The sequence below is a fragment of the Oryctolagus cuniculus genome, chromosome 4, assembly GCF_964237555.1.
Source record: "Oryctolagus cuniculus chromosome 4, mOryCun1.1, whole genome shotgun sequence".
Classification (NCBI taxonomy): domain Eukaryota; kingdom Metazoa; phylum Chordata; class Mammalia; order Lagomorpha; family Leporidae; genus Oryctolagus; species Oryctolagus cuniculus.
Window position 1 is genome coordinate 148,522,295 of NC_091435.1, and position 19,104 is coordinate 148,541,398.

The following is a 19,104-nucleotide window of genomic DNA, read 5'->3' on the forward strand; positions in this document are numbered from 1 at the left end:
GCCCTGCACCCCATGGGAGACCAGGAGAAGCACCTGGCTCCTGCCATCGGATCAGCGCGGTATGCCGGCCGCAGCACACCGGCCGTGACGGCCATTGGAGGGTGAACCAACAGCAAAAGGAAGACCTTTCTCTCTGTCTCTCTCTCTCACTGTCCACTCTGCCTGTCAAAAAAAAAAAAGAAAAAAAGGAAAGAAATTGATTCCTTTTCAATTAAAACCTGTCTGTATATGCATACTCAGGAAATAAAAATGTAAGAGAAATTCAAAAGTAACTCCTAAAATTAAAGAAACAATTTCAGTATTATCTTATTGGAAGGAGAGGGCAAGCTACAAACACTATAGCAGTTAACTTCACTGGCCTTTTCCATTCAGCAATATAAAAATACCAAAATAGGCCTACCTATTCATATGCACTTCATCTGAGGAACTAGTTTTACTCCTGGCAAAACAGATATATATCTGTTTAAAAAAAAAAAAGCATTTTTCCATAAAAGACATATTGTGATTCTTGCGACTCTTCCTTCACCAATACTTAAAAATTCCTTGAAATATTCACCTGAAAAGTTTTTTCACAAATGCACTCACTTAAGCAGCTTTTAAAAAAATCATTATCATTGGTCATTTATATATTCTATTTAGTTTGTACATCCTTAAAACTTTCTAAACCTAATTTCTATTTCATTTTGTCTTTCAAGTATAACTTACCTAGTAAGAACAAAGTGTACTAGTTGAATAAACTATTCTCCAGATTACAAACAGGTGGTTAACAATATCTCTATAATATAGTAAACATGGGCAAACATAGTAAAATATGGGCAAAAGAGATTTTCAGCAGCCTTGTCTTACCTTGGTGCTGTTTTCCACATAGGAAATGGATAATGGGGAGGTAACTTCCTAGAACTGTAACTAATACAACTTGAAGAAACTTATACATTAGGCGCTTGAACACCCAAACTTTTCTCTTTATATTAACAAACCACAAGTTGTTACAATTTCCCCTTTACCCAATACAATACAGATTTCTAGTTTGGTTCTTTCTGAACTATCCCTATTATTCCTACCACTCCCACAGTGCTATACAATTTACAAAACACTTCCAAATCACCTTAAAAAAAAAAAAAAAAATTCCAGGGCCAGCACCATGGCTAAATGGGTTACCCTATATGGGATATGGACAGTGAACCAGAGGATGGAAGATCTATCTCTCTGTCTCTCCCTCTGTAACTCTTTCAAATAAACAAATAAATCTTTAAAAAAAATCTATTTACAATTAAGTAATCTGATGGTCTAATTCTACTTCAAATATAAAACACAAAGTACAAAGTACATTTTGCAGAGCTTAATATATAGATTTTCCAGTGGTGCAACTATCATGCAATCTGAAAGATTATGCTTAATTTACCTTATTCATGAAAGAAAACAATGCTAATGATAACCTCACCTGTGTGATGAGTCACCAATATGACAAATCTAAGCCCCTTAACATTTCTGTTAAAATCAAACTGATTCTATGTACAAGAGCAAGTCTCTGACAATTTAACTGTGTATTTTAGCATAATCATACTCAAGTATACACATTACAATACAGTCAGTTCTATTATAATGCTATTTATGTGAATTTATCCCAACAAGACTGACATATTACTGAACAATCTGAGCATGAAGAAATTTTCATATTTTATTATGTGTGATTTCATCACCAAGAAACACTAAGATGAATGCAGAAAACTGTACCCTGCTGAACTAGGCCACACAGAAATTTGGGAATCTATAAAACACTCCCCCACCCACCCACCCACCCACACACACATATAAGGACACTATGGCAGAATGGGTAACGCCAGCACCTGCAGTGCCAGCATCCCAGCTGCTCCACTTCCAATCCAGCTCTCTGCTATGGCCTGAGAAACCAATGGAAGATGGTCCAAGTCCTTTGGCCCCAGCACCTGCATGAAAAACCCAGAGGAAGCTCCTTGCTTCTAGCTTCAGATTGGCACAGCTCCAGCTGTTGCAGCCAACTAGGGAGTGAACCAGTGGATGAAAGATACCTCTCTCTCTCTCTCCCTCTCTCTCTCTGCCTCTCCTTCTCTAATTCTTTCAAATAAATAAATATTTTTTTAAAAAAGGACAGTGAACCACACATTCACATATGTATACCATTATAATTTTCCATTAGATCTCACATAACTTTCCTCCTTCCTGTACCTACTCACAAACTGATTCCTTCCAATGTTCACTTCCACAAACGTTTTCAAGACTAAAAGTCAGAATTAAAGTATTAAACATTTAACATGAACAAAATAGTGCTAATTTTAGGTTCCTATATTTTTAAAATGTGTCAATGATTTAGTTTTTGTATTCTATGCTCCTAACCAATTTCTCCAGTAAGTCCTAGTTTTTAGTTTTTTCAATTTTGCATAGCACAGCAGTTTTTAAAAACGAGTGTCCCATGTTACAGCAGCATCAGATGTATTTTATCATAAATTTCTTTCAATTTTATTTGTAGGAAGAGGGGTATGGGTTTTGAAAATCTAGTGTATACAGTGACTACATCACTTATTTTGATTGCCAAATCAATCTTTTTTCTTTAGGTCCTATTTTTGGTATCATATTTAAAAACCAAAAGTCAGATTTTCTCCTATTGTCTAACAGTTTTATAGCTATATTATTTTATATATTTTTTGTTTTTATCTTAGAGTGACAATACCTACCTTATTTAACGAGTCTACTTCAAATAACATACCCTTTTATGTGTAAAGACCTAATAAAACAGTATATTACCACTATCTCCATCCTAGCCTTTGTATTAATGCCTTCTTTCTACCTTTACATGATACACAATTTACTGCTATTTTTCCATGGTCTTTTAGAGCAATTAAAACTAAGAAAATAACGAGCTCTATTTTGTTTTCATTTCCAGCACTCCTCATTTATTTGTGTATATCCAAGTTTCAGTCTGTATGAAGAACTAATATTTCTTGTAAAGTAGATTTGGCAGTAAGCTTGGCTTTTACTTTAGGGTGTCTATTTCACTTTCAATTTTGAAAGACTTTTGCAGTACATAAATTTCTGGGTTGACAGGTTTTTCCTTTCACTACTTTAAAGCTGTCACTCAATTTTCTTCTTGCACACTTGGGTTCTCTGCTACCTATCATCTTTATTCCCTCTTCTGTAACATTTCTCTTTTCTTTGGCTACCTTCAAGATCTTCTCCTTGTCTTGATTTAATTTATGATATGTTTTCTGCACAGTCAAGGGTGGGATATTTAATCTGCTTGATGTTCTCTTGGATCTATGGTTTGATATTGGGCAGTAATTTTGGAAAATTCTCTAGTACTTCCACAAATATTTCTTCTGCTCTATTCTCTCTTCTTCTAGGATTCTAGTTATGCATATATTTAAATGGTTAATACCTACCAAGCTCTTCTTTTAAAATATTACTTGTTGCAATTGCGTAATTCCTGACATACCTACAAGTTCACTGATGCTTTACTCAGCTGTGTCAAATATACTGAGAACAAAGCCATTCTACATCTCTTTACTGTTTTTCATTTCTTTAATTTCCTTTTGATTCTTAGCTTCTCTGTTGAAATTACCCATGTGATCGTCATACTATCATACTCCTATTACAGCATTCAACATATTATAGTCCTTCCAATGAATCTGAATGTAGTTCTGATAACCTCTTTCTCTTGAGAATTTTAGGGTTTTGGTTTCTGTTTGCTTCTGATCTTTTCATGAGTCTTGTAAATTTTCACTGAAACCTGGTCATGTTGTACAGGACATCAGAAACATGAATAAGTTTTATGACTGGAAATGAAAATACATTTACTTTGGTATTATTATTATTATTATTATATTTGAGAGGGAGAGAGAGAGAATCTTCCATCTGCTGGTTCAGTTCCCAAATAGCCACAACGGCAGGAGATGGCCGATCCGAAGCCAGGAACTTCCTCCGAGTCTCCCACGGGGGTGCAAGGGCCCAAGCACTTGGAACATCTTCCACTGCTTTCCCAGGCCATAAGCAGAGAACTGGATTGGAAGGGAAGCAGCCAGGAGACTAACTGACATCCATATGGGATGCCGGCGCCACAGGTGGAGGTTTTAGTCTAGCACCGGCCCCTGTAAGGGTTTTAGTGCAGTGTTTGTGCAAATCTAGTTATGGGTCAAGATGGCATTATGATGTTACTAGAGTATCCCATAGCCTTCACCTATTTTCAGAACAGTTGTTGCTGTAATTTACCAGACTATTTGATCATCTGTGCTGTGCCTCCTTGCATAATCTTATGTCTCTCTTAGTATTCTGCCATTGTAAGTTATTCAAAGCTTTTTCCCTTGCTGGCATGGGGTGGGGTTTGCAGTCTCTAACGTTCTCATTAAGGTACATGCTAAGTCACGCACTATGTCCCTGATCTCAGGGTTATGGCCTCCTTGGTTCTCCCATCCTCCCCTGGCTGCAGTTTTGAGTTCAGTGCCTCTCCCTTATGCATAAGATTCTTCCTCTCTTCTTCCGACTCAATGAATGTTCATCAACAGGGCCAGCCAAGGTGCTCTTCTGACCAGATTAAAGCTTCTGTTCCACAGAGGAGAATAAGAGTGTCTTCATACTCCTCAAAGTTCTGTTGCTCTAGGTCTACAGAACAGACAACTCCACATGCTCTTTCCACTCTTTCTAGGAAAATTCCCAATGTGGTTTGTGGATAAAGAGCATCAAGATGGTGTACTTACAACCTTCATCAACTTGTCAGCTATTCTAGCTGAACTCTTTTACCCATGACCAGGAGAACGCGAATACATGAATACCCTCTCGGTAAGCATTTTATCTCCTTCAATTGTAGCCCAATAGTTGGCTCTGCAGCCTCAACTCTTTAATAAGCTTCCAAAAAGGCATAAATTTGAAGTTAGTCTAATTCTTTTTTTCTAGTAAAGGTGAGAAAGCCGTTTTTAGTACCAAGGCCAAAGCCAGGTGTTGGTACATTATTTGTAAACTAATTCAGGATAGTAAAGGAGGGGTTATAAGTTATTTGATATAAACAGGATCTTTTATTGGGTCTGACAAAGCTGAGAAACACTGATTCAGTCTCTCAAAAACAACTCACCTTTAACCACTGCCAAACATCACAGGGAACATTCAGGCCAAAATCTATTAGCAGCAATCAAATTTGTGCTGCAGTTTAACTGCATAGCCTTGTTTTCTACTTCACTAATTTTAAAGACTACTAAGTATCCTTAATCAGAGAAACAGGAGAAAGGTATGTGCAACAGAAACCTCAAATTTACCTGTATAAATAAAACTGATTGATGACTAGAACCAAAGTAATCAAAAGATACTTAATTGGGGTTGAAATTAAAAGGGTGTCTACTAAGAAGCAGACTCCACTATCAAGCTTTTTTACAAATTATTAGTAAAGCAAGAACTGTTACAGTAGACCTGGGCAACCAGCTTCAATTTGTCAATAAAGCTAAATTATTATAAATAAGCCATGCTTTCCCTGATTCCATAAATTCTTCCACTGTTGACATTCATAATTTTATTGAATTTTTAGCTTAGCTTGTTTGCAAGTAAGCTTGTTAACACTGCAAGACATTCACATATCTTACATTACTTATTCCAGCTACTTGAGAAAAAGATTGCCTCTCAGAGGAATACAAATGCTGCTGTTTTCCATGAACTGTACTCTGGCTTTCTGAGTAACCCTGACTCCTCTTTTCCTCCCTTAAAATGGTCTACTTCCTGTTTTCAAATGAATATAATGTAATATTTTCTGAACAAGGACTTATGTTTCCTGAAAGCACTGTAACACTAACAGCACAGTCCAAGTTTGAGATGTAGCCACTTAAGCAGTTTCACATTTACACTTAATGTTAACAAAGTTTTATGTTACATACCAAATTAAGTCAAATAATAAAGAGCTTTCTGGAAATCAAAGAACTGTGAAATCTATTCAGGATACTGTTATTTCTCACAAATAGTTTCTGTAAAACGTTTTTTATCTTTTTTGGCCTTTAAAGGCAAGTTCTGTTTTATAATCTTATAGACCAACTGGTTTACTACAAAACCTGACCACTTTGAGTAATTTCCCCAAATTCTGCATGCAGTACTTTCAAACCATATCAGCAAGAAAAAAATTACTAGGGATAGGCCCTGAAGAAAAATTCTGGAATATTACTTTTCTTCCAAAACACTAAAACTCCAAACGGCATAAAATAACTCTACAGCACAAGGCGCTCCACAGAGGATGCAACAGCATCAAGTGGAGGCCCTGCTCTTCGATGGGAAGCAAGAAATCAGTACTTTGGGAGATCACCGCTGTATTACGGGGCAGATGACTGCTCGTCCCCATCCCTAAGCAACGATAAAGGAAACAATCTCAAGACAAAGCGGTTAACGCCAACACTCTTAAAAAGGAGACAATTTAAAGGAAGGGGCTCTTCTTAAAGTGTAGTAGTCTCAAACATCCGTTAAAAAACACTTTTCCCAGGGACTAAGCCCTACTTTACCCACTCCGAGCCCATATTGAGAGGTAAAACATCACGGCGTAGCAAAGGAAAAGCTATTGTGAATAAGCTGCCTTGCAAAAAGTAAAGAACCTTGGGAGAAAACTCGATTTCTGGGAAAGGGAGGGACTGTAAGACGCCTGGTCTGCTCAATTCCTAACACAACAAAACGAAACTAGGCAAAACCCGAGTCAATGCGGGACACTTGATGGGCCACTGAGCAGAGAATCCCAAGAGTGTCCGGTGCCCAGCGTTAATGGTGCCAGGACGAGAAGGCCGAGAGGATCCCCAAGACGGAGCCCTCAGGGAAGAGGGGTATGGGGTAAAGATGTGCTAAAGGGCGTGGGAGGGGCGTGGGAGAGAAATCGAAAGAACTTGGCAAAAGGGGTGGGCTACACAGGGCAGTGCCCCAGGCAAGTATCACTCATAATAGGGGTAGAGATTCTGGCGGAAGAAACCAGACAGGCAGCTGAGAGGAGGGTAACCCGATTCCTTCAGCAGCTGCAAGTTCGAGGCCCAGTGCAAAGTACGCTCAGCGGAAGAATGCTTAGGGCAGAGCCCTAGTCCTGTACCAGGGTCAGCTTTACCTTCGCGGGAGGCTGGAGAGGCTCCGGCCCGAGCTCCACCCGCCGCCGGCTCTGCGTCCACAGTGCGACGAGGCACCCTCTGGCCTCCTCCTCTCACCACTTCCCCTTTCCCGCCGGGGCCCTGTGGCTCCGCTACCGCGGGTTCTCGGTGCCGCCGGGTGCGGCCTCCCCGCCCCTCCGCCTCCTCCCTCCGCCTCTCAGAGACTCACTCTGGAGGCAGCCATCTTCACTGGGCTTTGACCGACCTCAATCAACGCGCCTGCGTCGCCTCTGCTCATGAAGTCCCGAGACATGGTCAGCTGACCTACTCTTCCGCCTTCCGCCCCGCCCCTTTGCCTACGTCTCCTGCCCTCCCTGTCCCATTTGTCCCCGGTCCCTGAAATCCGGCGTTCCCCCACCCCGCCGGTTCCCGGTTCCCAGCAGGAACACGTGCGTAGAATGATAAGGCGGCGGAAGAATCGAGTTCACGCAGCGCGGCGGTGCTGAAAAGGGCACGCCCCCCCGCCCCTCCGGCAGTGTTGGGGGCGGACACACCCCCGGCACGCACGGGAAGGGCTACGCCCCTCAGCGCACATCCGGTGGCAGGAGTGTGGCCCGGATGTGCGATTTCTATGCCCGGAAGTCCTGTTATAAAGCATCTCCTGACCTAAACCCGGCCTTGTCTCTAGCTTAACTGCGTTGGGATCCTGCGGTTTCGCTTGCTATCGAGACTCCCGGGACGGCTGAGCGGTGGTGTGGGAAGTGGCGGGAACACCTCGGAGATGCCTCAGGCTTAGTTCGTGTGAGTTCTGGGAAGATGCTGCTGACAGCTCTTCTAGGAGTAACTTATCAACTCGGAGGGGGAATTACCCAGCTGCACAACCGGCAATGTGATTCCAGAACCTGTGCTCTCTGGATGGCGTCTCCGTGATCCTGTCGGGTCCCGGAGTCGTGCGAGGAGTGACAGGGTGGCGAAAAGGGAATGTTGGGACTTCGTAGTGTTATGCGGACGTTCAGATGTTATCTGGGGCCTCTGGTTTGTTTAAGGAGGGCCAGTGATCACTCCCAGACTGGAACTGTGGAGATACAACTTTAAATATTAGTGTTTTAAAAGTGATGATTCTGCTGCAAATGCCAAACAGGCCGTGTAGAGCAACTTGTGTGTATATATGTATTATTTTATGAGGGTTAAAGAGCTGTGATAAGAATTTCATAGTCAGTTGCGTAGCAGTCCCGAAATTGTGATTTTCTTGGTGTGGACGGGGGGGGGGGTCCCCTTCAGCAGCTGGTGCATTTTATAGCTAGTGATTGCTGGGTGAAAAATATGAAAGATGGGTCCAACAGACTGAATCTTTATTCCAGTGACCCTTTGTCCTACCTTGGGGCAGAAAAAAGGATATTTACCTTTATCCCTAGACTAACTTTTTGTACTGCACCTATAGGATAAGGCATGTAAAGGGGAGGTATCAGAAACAGCTGGGTATGTGACGACAAGACCTGAATAACAGTAGGAAGGAGGGAAAACAAAAAAGGAACAGGAAAGCAGAGTTAAGGGACCTTTTTAGTTTATCCCATAGAAACAGACACTTGTGATTATGTGACATTTTATTGGTTACAAAGCCTTCTAGTAATGCCACAAGTAGATGTGAGGCATGTTTCTGTTATTATACTTTTGTACAGAGGAAGTAGACCCAAAGAACCTCAGAGACTGTCTCAAGGTGACCTAACTCCTAAAGGTTGAGCCAAAATTTGGCCACCGGACTTCTAGCACGAAGGCCAAAGAGCTATATTACACCTCCATACTGCCTCTCTGTTCAATATTTGAGACTAGTAATATCAGTTCTCAGGGTTGGAAAGAGCATTAGGCTTCCTGAACTGCCCCTACAGAAGAGTCCCTGCCACCCAAGACATCTTTTTCCATTGCATTTTTGGAAATCACTTTCCTTGTATACAGCCAACTAGTCCTCTCCCATGAGACTGATTTTTTGCCCCTTTCCTCTTCTGTGTTACATTCTTATTTACTGATACAGTTAATCATCCTGTCCCTACTTTTCCCTCTGACTACGGAAGCCACAGATTCCCATTTTAGGAAGAGAGATTCCTGGTGTTTCAACTGCTATTCACAAGATGTGATTTCAAACCTGCCTGCCCTCCCCCCACCTCTCTCTCTCTTTTTCTTTCTTTTTTAACCACTTCCCTGGTTGGTCATAGTTGGATTTGAACAAGTTTGTCAGTATCCTTCTTAAAATGCTAGGAATCAGGGGGTAGGAAATCTGTTGAATTCTGTACATCCCCTTTGCAGTGGGGAACAGATTGGGCTGAAGTTCAGATACAGCCTAAGTGGGGATTTATAGCCAGTGAGCAAAGTGTGAGGTCAAGGAGTAGAAAATTGCTAAAAGAAACATCAGGGATAAGGGAGAGTCTGGCTAAACCCACCTCACAGGAATCTTACAAATAGCACCTTGTGGGGGTGAGGGGATGGTAGAGGATGAGTAATCTGATCAGATATCAGGATGATCAGATATCATCTGGCTAAACTGACTTTGCAGAGTTCTTTTGTTAAAACTGGATTTTGGAAGCAAGTATCAGGGCCTAAGAGAGGTTCAGAAGCATAAGGTTTAGTCAAGCAAAGAATCTCTGTCACATGTTGAAATAATAATGGATATATATTTGGTTAAATAAAATTTGACATTAAACTTAATTTCACTTGTTTCTATTTTTTTAATGTAACTACTAGAAAAGGTGAATTTACATATGTCGCTCCCATTATATTCCTCTTGGACAGTGCTGTTACTAGATCCAGGGTCAGAAAACACTTGGGTTGAGTTGATGAGTTTTAAACTCCCACAAAAACTGTTTCTTGTTTGCCACTAGTAGGTTTTCTCAAGGTTTAGCTCTCGAAATGGCTGACAAGTAAAGGCATGAAGATTTCTTGACATAAATCTATATGTCTTGCATATATAGTTTCTACTTTTTTTTTCCTTTTGGTAAATCATGGCCTGGTTTCCCCCGTTTAATCCTGCCTCAGGAACTATAATTTTACTATAACTGTGAAAGACAATATCTTTTCCAATAAAAGAATGATGCTCATATGTAAAGGATTTTGAACTTATAATATGTTGTATTAGCAAAAACAAGTTTTCATTCAATTGTAGGAAATTGGCTAGATCTAATCATATTTTCAGAGGTTGATCAAGAAGAAAAGTAAAATACCTGTTCTGTGTTTTGGCAGTTTTAAAACATTATTAAAGTTTTAACTGTTTAAGAAAAAGATCTATGTTATTTTCTCTTATTAAAATTAGCTCCAAATTCCCTTTTGCAGTATTCATTGCTGAGGATTTTCTAATTCTTACTAGTTAATTCAAACACTTAACAGTAATTACCAAATTGAAGACAAATCTAAGGCCTTATTTTTTTTTTTACATAAAGGGTTTTCAAGTGAACAGTTTCCAGGGTGCTATGTCATCAGCACTTGAAGGAAATGGAGAAGGTCTTCAGGAAGTTAGTGGAAAATGCACATTAATCTTGAATTTCATTTTTTGCAAACTTTTTGAAGCCATAATGTGCTAAAAACATCACAGGAAGTTTCCTTTTCTCTAAACTTGGGCTGTTGATACCTACCTTGAGAAACATTGGAAAGAGTTAAATAACTTGTAGAACACATGGTTACTAAGCACTCAATAACTTAATTTCCTCACATTAGTTATAACAGGGTACCCAGCTTATTTGCATCATCCTTGTGCTTGAGTTTTCTTTGTTGTGGTTCTTAACTGTGTTATTAACAAAAGGTATGGAGTTCACATATACATTCTTTGATAACCGTATCTAAATACTTGTGAAAAATAAAAAAAAGTTCCTCACCATCTCATCATTTTATTTCTGATTAGAGAACATGGAAAGTTGAATTGCTAAGTTCATTTATGAATAATACAATAAAGACCCAAAAATATAGTTCTGTCATAATATAATATTTGAGAAATGTTGAACCCAGACTTGACCATGAAGAAGTTCTTAGAGTGCCAGTGGCCCATTTACACCTAAATTAAGGTGAGTTAACTGGGTGCAGCAGAAACTTTTTCCTCATGTGTTTTGTTGAAGTTCATCACAGCTAGAGGGAAAGGATGTCTATATACTGATCTTGGATAAGAATAGTCATGTTCCTTCTGAGAACAAAACTTCATTATACAAATTCTTACTGGCTTTGAGCATATAGTGAGGGTATCAACATTTTACAAGGGTAAATCGAAATGTTTTTCTTTTGTGCATTAGTAAATGAGGTGAGAACTAAAAATCTACTGAAGAAAATAGTATTTCAAGGTCAGTTCATAGTTACTGGTTCTAAAATTCATACTGTGGATTTTGTGAAAAAAAGAAATAGTCAATATAAACCCAAATAAAGACCTCCAAAATCTTACTAATATAAAAGAAACATGTACTGTAATACTCATTGCTACTACCGAATTTTTTAAAATGTTATGGGTACTTTAGAACTATTACAGATCTACATATTAGACAACCTTTGAGAGTTAAAAACAGTATACTACAAAGAAAAGGTTTACTTATACCAGATAAAATAATATTTTTTCCTTTGTTGTAACTACTGACAATGCACTTACTTGGAGGCATATTTTTTTTCTGTAATCTTTATCTTGTAAATGTTCAAATTCCAATTCTACCTACTTAACCTTTAAACCTCAATTTCCTTATCAGTGAAATGAAGGTAGTAATATGAGGGGACTTCAAAAAGTTAATGGAATATGGAATTAAAGGATAAATTTGGGGCTGGTGCTATGGTGCAGCAGGTTAAGCTGCTGCGTGCAATACTGGCATCCCATATGAGGGCTCTTCAAATTCTGCCTGCTCCATTTCCAATCCAGTTCCCTGCTACTGCTCCTAGAAAAGCAGCAGAAGATGGCATAAGTACTTCAGCCTCTGCCACCCACATGTGAGACCAGAAGAACCCAGGAGAAGCTCCTGGCTCCTGGCTTTGGCCTGGCACAGCCTAAGCTGTTGCAACCATTTTGGTGTGAACCAGTAGATAAAAGATTCTCTCTCTCTTCCCCCCTTCTCTCTCTATAACTCTGCCTTTCAAGTAAATCCTTAAAAAAAAATAATAATAATTTTGTTGAAAAATTTTTTGAGATCCATGTGTAGTTTTTTCCATCAACTTTGAAGACTCCCTAGTACATATCAACTCAGTTACTTTGAGGATTAAATAATAAAGATAAATTGGTACTAATTAATGTTATTTAATATTATAAATATATAATACAATTAAACTCTCAAAAATAGAATAAGGGATAGGGAGATAATTTAAATGTGCCAAATCATCCTTCCCAATAGGGAGTAGATTAATACTTTCTAAATTTTAGGAACAATAAAGGAGAGAAGGAAAGTAGTACCACTCATTTTCCTTAAGTCTGAACTTTCTACCTTCCTGTATACCTTTTGTTCTCTATCTAAAAGCAGATGAGGCCGGCGCCGCGGCTCACTAGGCTAATCCTCCGCCTTGCGGCGCCGGCACACCGGGTTCTAGTCCCGGTCGGGGCGCCGGATTCTGTCCCGGTTGCCTCTCTTCCAGGCCAGCTCTCTGCTGTGGCCAGGGAGTGCAGTGGAGGATGGCCCAGGTGCTTGGGCCCTGCACCCCATGGGAGACCAGGAAAAGCACCTGGCTCCTGGCTCCTGCCATCGGATCAGCGCGGTGCGCCGGCCGCAGCGCGCCTACCGCGGCGGCCATTGGAGGGTGAACGAACGGCAAAGGAAGACCTTTCTCTCTGTCTCTCTCTTTCACTGTCCACTCTGCCTGTCAAAAATAAAAAAAAAAAAAAAAAAAAAAAAAAAAAAAAAAGCAGATGATGGGGGCAGTACTGTATTACACAATAGGGTTTTCTTTATTTATTTGAGAGACACAGAGAACACTCCTGTCCCCTGGTTCACTCCCCCAAAAGCCTACAATGGCCTCGACTGAACTGGAGCAGGAGCCAGGAGAAGGGACTTGATCTCTTTCTCAGGGGTGGCAGGAACTCAGTTACTTGAGCCTTCACACTCTCTCCCAGGGTTTATATTAGCAGGAAGCTGGAATCAGGAGCCAGAACTTGGAATCAAACCCAGGCACTCTGATGTGGGTAGTAGAGGCCTTAACCCAGTGTCTTAATTTCTAGGCTAAACACCTGCTCCACACAGTAGGTAGTTTAAGCAAATGCTTAGAACACCAAGAAAGCAAGGGCCCCCAAGATGAAGGAAACTTGAGAAGGATTTGCTAGTTAATGTCTTACTAAAAGAAGCATCAAAATAAAAATGATGGGAAAAATCAGAACTTTGTTGCACTTTCTTCACTTATTTCATGAGTCTATATTGAGGACCACTAGTGATCTAAATCTGGCTCTGAATTGGGGAGATTTTAAATATATCTGAATGTGTGTTCATGGAAGAGATTGCATTATGTAATTCTGCTGACAATGGGACTTGAAGACAGGCCTGAGATGAAAGGAGAGTTGTTAGTGGGTGTTACTATGTGTGCAGTCTACTGTGCATCCCACCCTGTTAGAACAACCTGCTGTCAGCTGGTACTAACCCATCTGTGCACATGGAGACATGTGCCAAGGCTCAGAGGACTCAGGATTTTCCCAATGCCTCCCAGTTAAATTTGAGAAAAGTTCATGGGAAATGGAATTAAAAGATAAATTTATGTTGATTGAAAACATTTTGAAATTTACACATAGTTTTTTCATAATACAGACTTTCTGAAGACTCCTTGTACATGACAGAGTGAGAATTTGAACTCAGATCTGCCTTGTTTCCATGCCCAGGATTCTCCAAGAGTAATCAGTTATTTTTTGTTGTAAGTGACGTGGTACTGTGAATAAATGGAATAAATGGACTTTGATATCCTTCTGGTCTTTCAACTGAAAACGGTGTGATTTTCTGCCATAAACTGTGTAGTGACCACTGTGACTATCAGTGGATGGAGGAAAAACAGATCTAGAGGTCATAGATGATCGTAGGGGAACTACAAATGATGGACAGAATTTCCATGAGTGAGAAAAGATGCATTTGAATAGCTACATGGAAGTTTTGTACTTACTTTTTCCCTGAAGGTCATTAGTATTTCCATTAGAAAGATTTTCCAATGTGTAGTTGTATTTCTTAAGGCTTGCTTAGTTGTATCAGCTTCCCATTAATGGCCTGATAACAGAATCTTTCAAAAATGTATGTGTAGCTTATATTAAGGAGCTCTAAAAATTTCACCAGATCACTAAATTTAATGGCCACTTTATCCTTTCTGTTATTTATAATCTTAGAAGATATGTATTTTCTTTCACAAGGGTTTATTTAGCTTGTGTGCCAGTGTATAAATATTGATTACTGGAAAAATATATCTCAGTCTACTTGGCTGCCATGACAACCTACCATAAACTTGAAGTAAAAAATGGTCTTTTGTTTTGAGTCTTAGCATCTCCTCTTCAGATCCAGTTTCCTACTGGTACATCCTGAGAGGAAGTGAATGGTGATTCAAGTGCTTGGGCCTCTGCCACCCATGTGGCTTTGGCCTGGCTCAGTCTAGCAGTTGCGCACGCGCAGGACCAGGGAGAGGGGCCAGCACCGTGGCTCACTTGGTTAATCCTTCGCCTGTGGCGCTGCCATCCCATATGGACACTGGTTCTAGTCCCGGTTGCTCCTTTTCCAGTCCAGGTCTCTGCTGTGGCCCGGGAGGGCAGTGGAGGAGGGCCCAAATGCTTGGGCCACTGCACCTGTATGGGAGACCAGGGAGAAGAATCTGGCTCCTGGCTTCGGATCAGTGTAGTTTCGGCTGTTGCGGCCATTTTGGGAGTGAACCAATGGAAGAAAGATTCTCTCTCTCTCTCACTGTCTATAACTCTACCTGTCAAAAAAAAAAAAAGAGAGAGCCTATGGGAAAGATCATTGCTTCTGTACTGTGTATGCTAAAACTAAAAGCCTAAAAGCTTCTGGATTGGTCATTGGAGATCAGAGTGGAAATTCAACATTACACCACCTACAGCCCAAGTGTTTGGAGTGCTTAAGATTCAGGTTCACTATTATGAAAATGGCAATGTTCTGTTGGTTGGTCATAAAGATATACAAGACTCGTAACTGTGTCAAATGAAGTACAAACTGAGGAGTTTATTAAAATCACAGAGAATGCAGAAAATGGTATCAGACAGCAATTAGTGAAAACTACCAAACCATGTCAGACACCACATTCAAGGCCTTGTGCTGGGAACTTCCAGTTACCAGCACCAAAATCAACTGAAACAAGATAACTCAGCTACAAGATTGGCAAAGAAATGCAGAATGGTTCAAGCCTGACTGTAGATTATTCAGTATGTGGAACGAAAAGGATTCAATATGTCATCATATGATAAATGAGTGGTTTATAAACAAGAGTGGTATTTTGCTAGGACTTTCAACGTTAACAGGTTTTGAAGTACTGTTGAACCTATAGCAGCTTAATTTCTTTTGTGTTCTCTGCCTTGTGATTTTCTGTTATCATTATATCTACTTGTAAATCTTTTGACCCTTACATTTAATATTGGAGAGGGAAATCTATCCTGAAGTGATTTTACTGTTTAGAAAATTTTCTTAGCTATGAAGCCTTGTTACCGACTTAGACAGATAATGTGTTCAGTACTTTTTACCCCTGTCCTTCAGATCACTTCTGGTACTTCAGTGGTTTTCACTGATCCACCACAGCTAAAGAGGCTATGCTACAAACTAGTTAAAGGGAAGACACATTCATTCCTCTCCTTCTGACTGCTTTGATCATTTATAGCATCTCATAATGGTAGCTTGCAAGTGTGAATTGGGACTTTTCAGATCCTTTTGGAGGGGCAAAGGAGGTTTTCTGGAAATTCCATTATAGTCAGCTTCTCTGGGAGACTTGTTTTTAAACCCCAAAACTTGAACCACATTCCCTGCACATGAACTTGTTTCTTCTTTTTTCCCTTCCCTCATTGTCTCATTTCCAGCTAGTCCTAGTCCCATTGTAGTTATAGACATCTGCATTTTAAAAACAGTTTTATCCATTTTTTTAATTCAAGAACTGCTTACCTACTGTGGATATAATAGAGTATAAAACTAGAAAAATGCAGATGTTGAAGACATAATAGTTATCTTGTGCTTTAATATTTTGTGGCAGAATTACACTATAAGCAAATGAATCAACTATGTAGTTCACAAATATGGAAAATGAACCAAAGTGAAAAGGATAACTTCCAGGGAATATCTTTCTATTGTACCTGTTATTTAAGGGAATAGTAGTGATTTCTTCTAAACAGGTTATAATGCTTGTTTCAAATTACTTTTCCTCAGTCCTGCTTGCCAAGAACACAAATGTTAACTATGATCTAGGAACCCTTCCCGGATATATTGGCAGGTATATGTGTGATTTCAGAATACACAGGTGACTTAGGTATGATATGACAAGAGAAAAATGGTTGATTCATTTACATTGTTTACATTTCTATGACCAGGCCTTAAGGAAAGATCAGTTTTTTAAGAAACCAAATAGTGTCTTCCTACCTGTCTCCAAATGAAAAAAAAAAAGGGGGGGGGGGGTTTGAGCTTCAGTGTTGTTTTTACTCAGTAATAGAGTCAAGCAAGAGTTTGTTTCCAAGTGGCCCACTTGGAAATGTAAGCATTTTGTTTAGTTCAAATAAAAAATATTTGTATTTTTTGTTATTCATACCATCAATCATACCACACTATCTTCTGTATCAAGTAGTCCAACAGGAATATACCTGTTTTGTTCTAAAAAAAAAAAATCAAGACTTATGCTCATTTTCAGTCTTCCTCAGTTCCTATCAATCTGCAGCCTAAATTAGTAAACAAATGAAAAGTAAATAATCTGTTACTATTGAAATCAAACATGCTAAGGGAGAAGTGAAACTGTAGAAAAATCTAATATCAACTGATATTAAAGTGCATAGGGTTGAAGATAGGGTTGAAGTTGATGGGTTGACACAGGAATTTTCTCTCTTTTTTTTTTTTTTTTTTTTTTTTTTTTGAAGGGGTTGTGTCTTATTGTTTGAGTTAATTTATTATGAGTCCACTTGAACTCAGAATCCAAGTCTATGTGGCATCAAATAGATTAAGAAATCAAGTCCTGGAAGCTTCTGACCCTCTTCTGTGTTTCCCTTAGCACCACCCTTCAACTCAATCACCTCTTTTTTCCATTTAGTTAAAGATGTCTTAAGGAGGGGCCAGCGCTGTAGCATACTAGGCTAAGCCTCTGCCTGCAGTGCCAGCGTACCATATGGTTGCTGGTTCATGTCCTGGCTGCTCCTCTTCTGATCCAGCTCTCTGCTATGGCCTGGGAAAGCAGTGGAAGTTGGTCCAAGTGCTTGGACCCTGTACCTGCATGGGAAACCTGGAAGAAGCTCCTGGCTCCTGGCTTCAGATCAGCTCAGCTCCAGCCATTGCAGCCATCTGGGGAGTGAACCTGTAGTTGGAAGAAATTTGTCTCTCCCTCTCTCTTTCTATAACTTTGCCTCACAAATAAACAAATAAAATCTTTAAAAAAAAAAAAGGAGATGTGTTAAGGAGGCCAGTATTATGGCACAGCAGGTAAAGACACTGCCTACAATTCCGGCATCCCATGTGGGCACCAGTTCAAGTTCCAGCTGCTCCACTTCCAATCCAGCTCCCTGCTAATGGCCTGGGAAAAACAGTGGAAGGTGGCCCAAGTGCTTGAAGCCCTACCACCCCTGTGGCATACCCAGATGAAGCTCCTGGTTCCTGGCTTTAGCCTAGCCTAGCTCTGGCTGTTGCGGCCATCTGGGGAGTGAACCAGCAGAGGGAAGATATCTTTCTGCCCATCCCCCTCTGTATTTTAAAAAAACTTTAAAAAATACTTTAAGGAAAGGGGGAAATCTAGTCCAATACTGGGAACAGTCTTCTAGTATTTTAAGAAGGGGATAGATGAATACATTACTACATGACAGTTAATAGTAGTGGTGACCTATACAAAATTTAGGCAAGAATTGCTAGTTTTATATAAAAAAAATGTGAAATTGATTTCTCTTTCCAGCTTTATACTTTTTTTGCCTTACTTTTATCCCCCTACCAACCTCACTAAGGGGTCTTATATAGAAAATGAGGAAAGGCTTTCAGCCATCACCAGAATTAGAGGTCTCATAGAGACACATGGGGTTACCTCATATCAGCATACTAGCTGGAGTCCTGGCTTCTCTGCACTTTTGATCCAGTTCCCAGATAACGTGCCTGGGAAGCAGCAGATGATGGCTCAATTACTTGAGTCCCTTCTATCCATGTGGGAGACCTGGATAGAGTTCCTGTCTCCTGGCTTGGGCCTAGCCCAGCCCCAGCTGTTGCAGTCATTTAGGGAGTGAACCAGTAGATAGAACATTTTTGATCTCTCTCTCTCTCTCTCTCATTCACTTTCTCTATCTCTCTCTAAGTGATTCCACTTTTCAAAAAATATGTAAATAAATCTTAAAAAGAGGCCTCCTAGATAGCCCATCACTCAGGTGGCATTTATTACAAAGTACCCTGATTGTTGTTGTTCTTAATATTCTGGCTTCAGTGGCGTTCTGATTACATGATTTCGTATGATTAGAATGGTCTTCACTGAGAAAGGCAAGCAGCCATTCCTGCTGCTCTGCTGCTGACCCTCTGAGATTATGCTCTTCAACATCTGTCCCACTGCAATTTTCCTGGAAGGTGGCGAACCCTTGCTACAAACCAGATGGGAGGTTTCACCTCTGGCCAGCTCAGGAGATGACACTCATATAAGATTTTCACTGCTTCAATCAAATCCTGGAATTCAGTCAAGTCTCAGCAACTTGGATCAAGAAGGCTAAACTTCAGTTCTGCCATTGGGAGTCAGAGGGAACCATTAGCACCTTAGACCCTACCAAGCCTCTAGAGTGCAATTAACACCTTTACCGGGGGCTGGTGCAGTGGCATAGCAGGTAAAGCTACCGCCTGCAGTGCTGACATCCCAAATGGGTGCTGGTTCAAGTTCCAGCTGCTCCACTTCTGATCTAGTTTTCTGCTGTGTC

The 19,104-nt window shown here is 40.2% G+C and overlaps 1 protein-coding gene across 6 annotated transcripts in view; it reads right to left on the reverse strand.

The window, feature by feature from the left end:
- DNAJC13 (DnaJ heat shock protein family (Hsp40) member C13) overlaps window positions 1-19,104 on the reverse strand; it is a 161,464-nt gene that overhangs the window by 129,214 nt on the left and 13,146 nt on the right. For 2 of the 6 annotated variants that reach the window (XM_008249245.4, XM_051818457.2), the window contains exon 1: window positions 7,085-7,333. The exons of 1 other annotated variant lie outside the window; for it this stretch is intronic. The gene's annotated coding sequence lies outside the window, so the exon portion shown is untranslated. Of the gene's footprint in view, window positions 1-7,084; window positions 7,386-19,104 lie in introns of those variants that run through there. 3 more of the 6 variants (XM_051818458.2, XM_008249244.4, XM_008249241.4) reach the window with 3 other exon arrangements.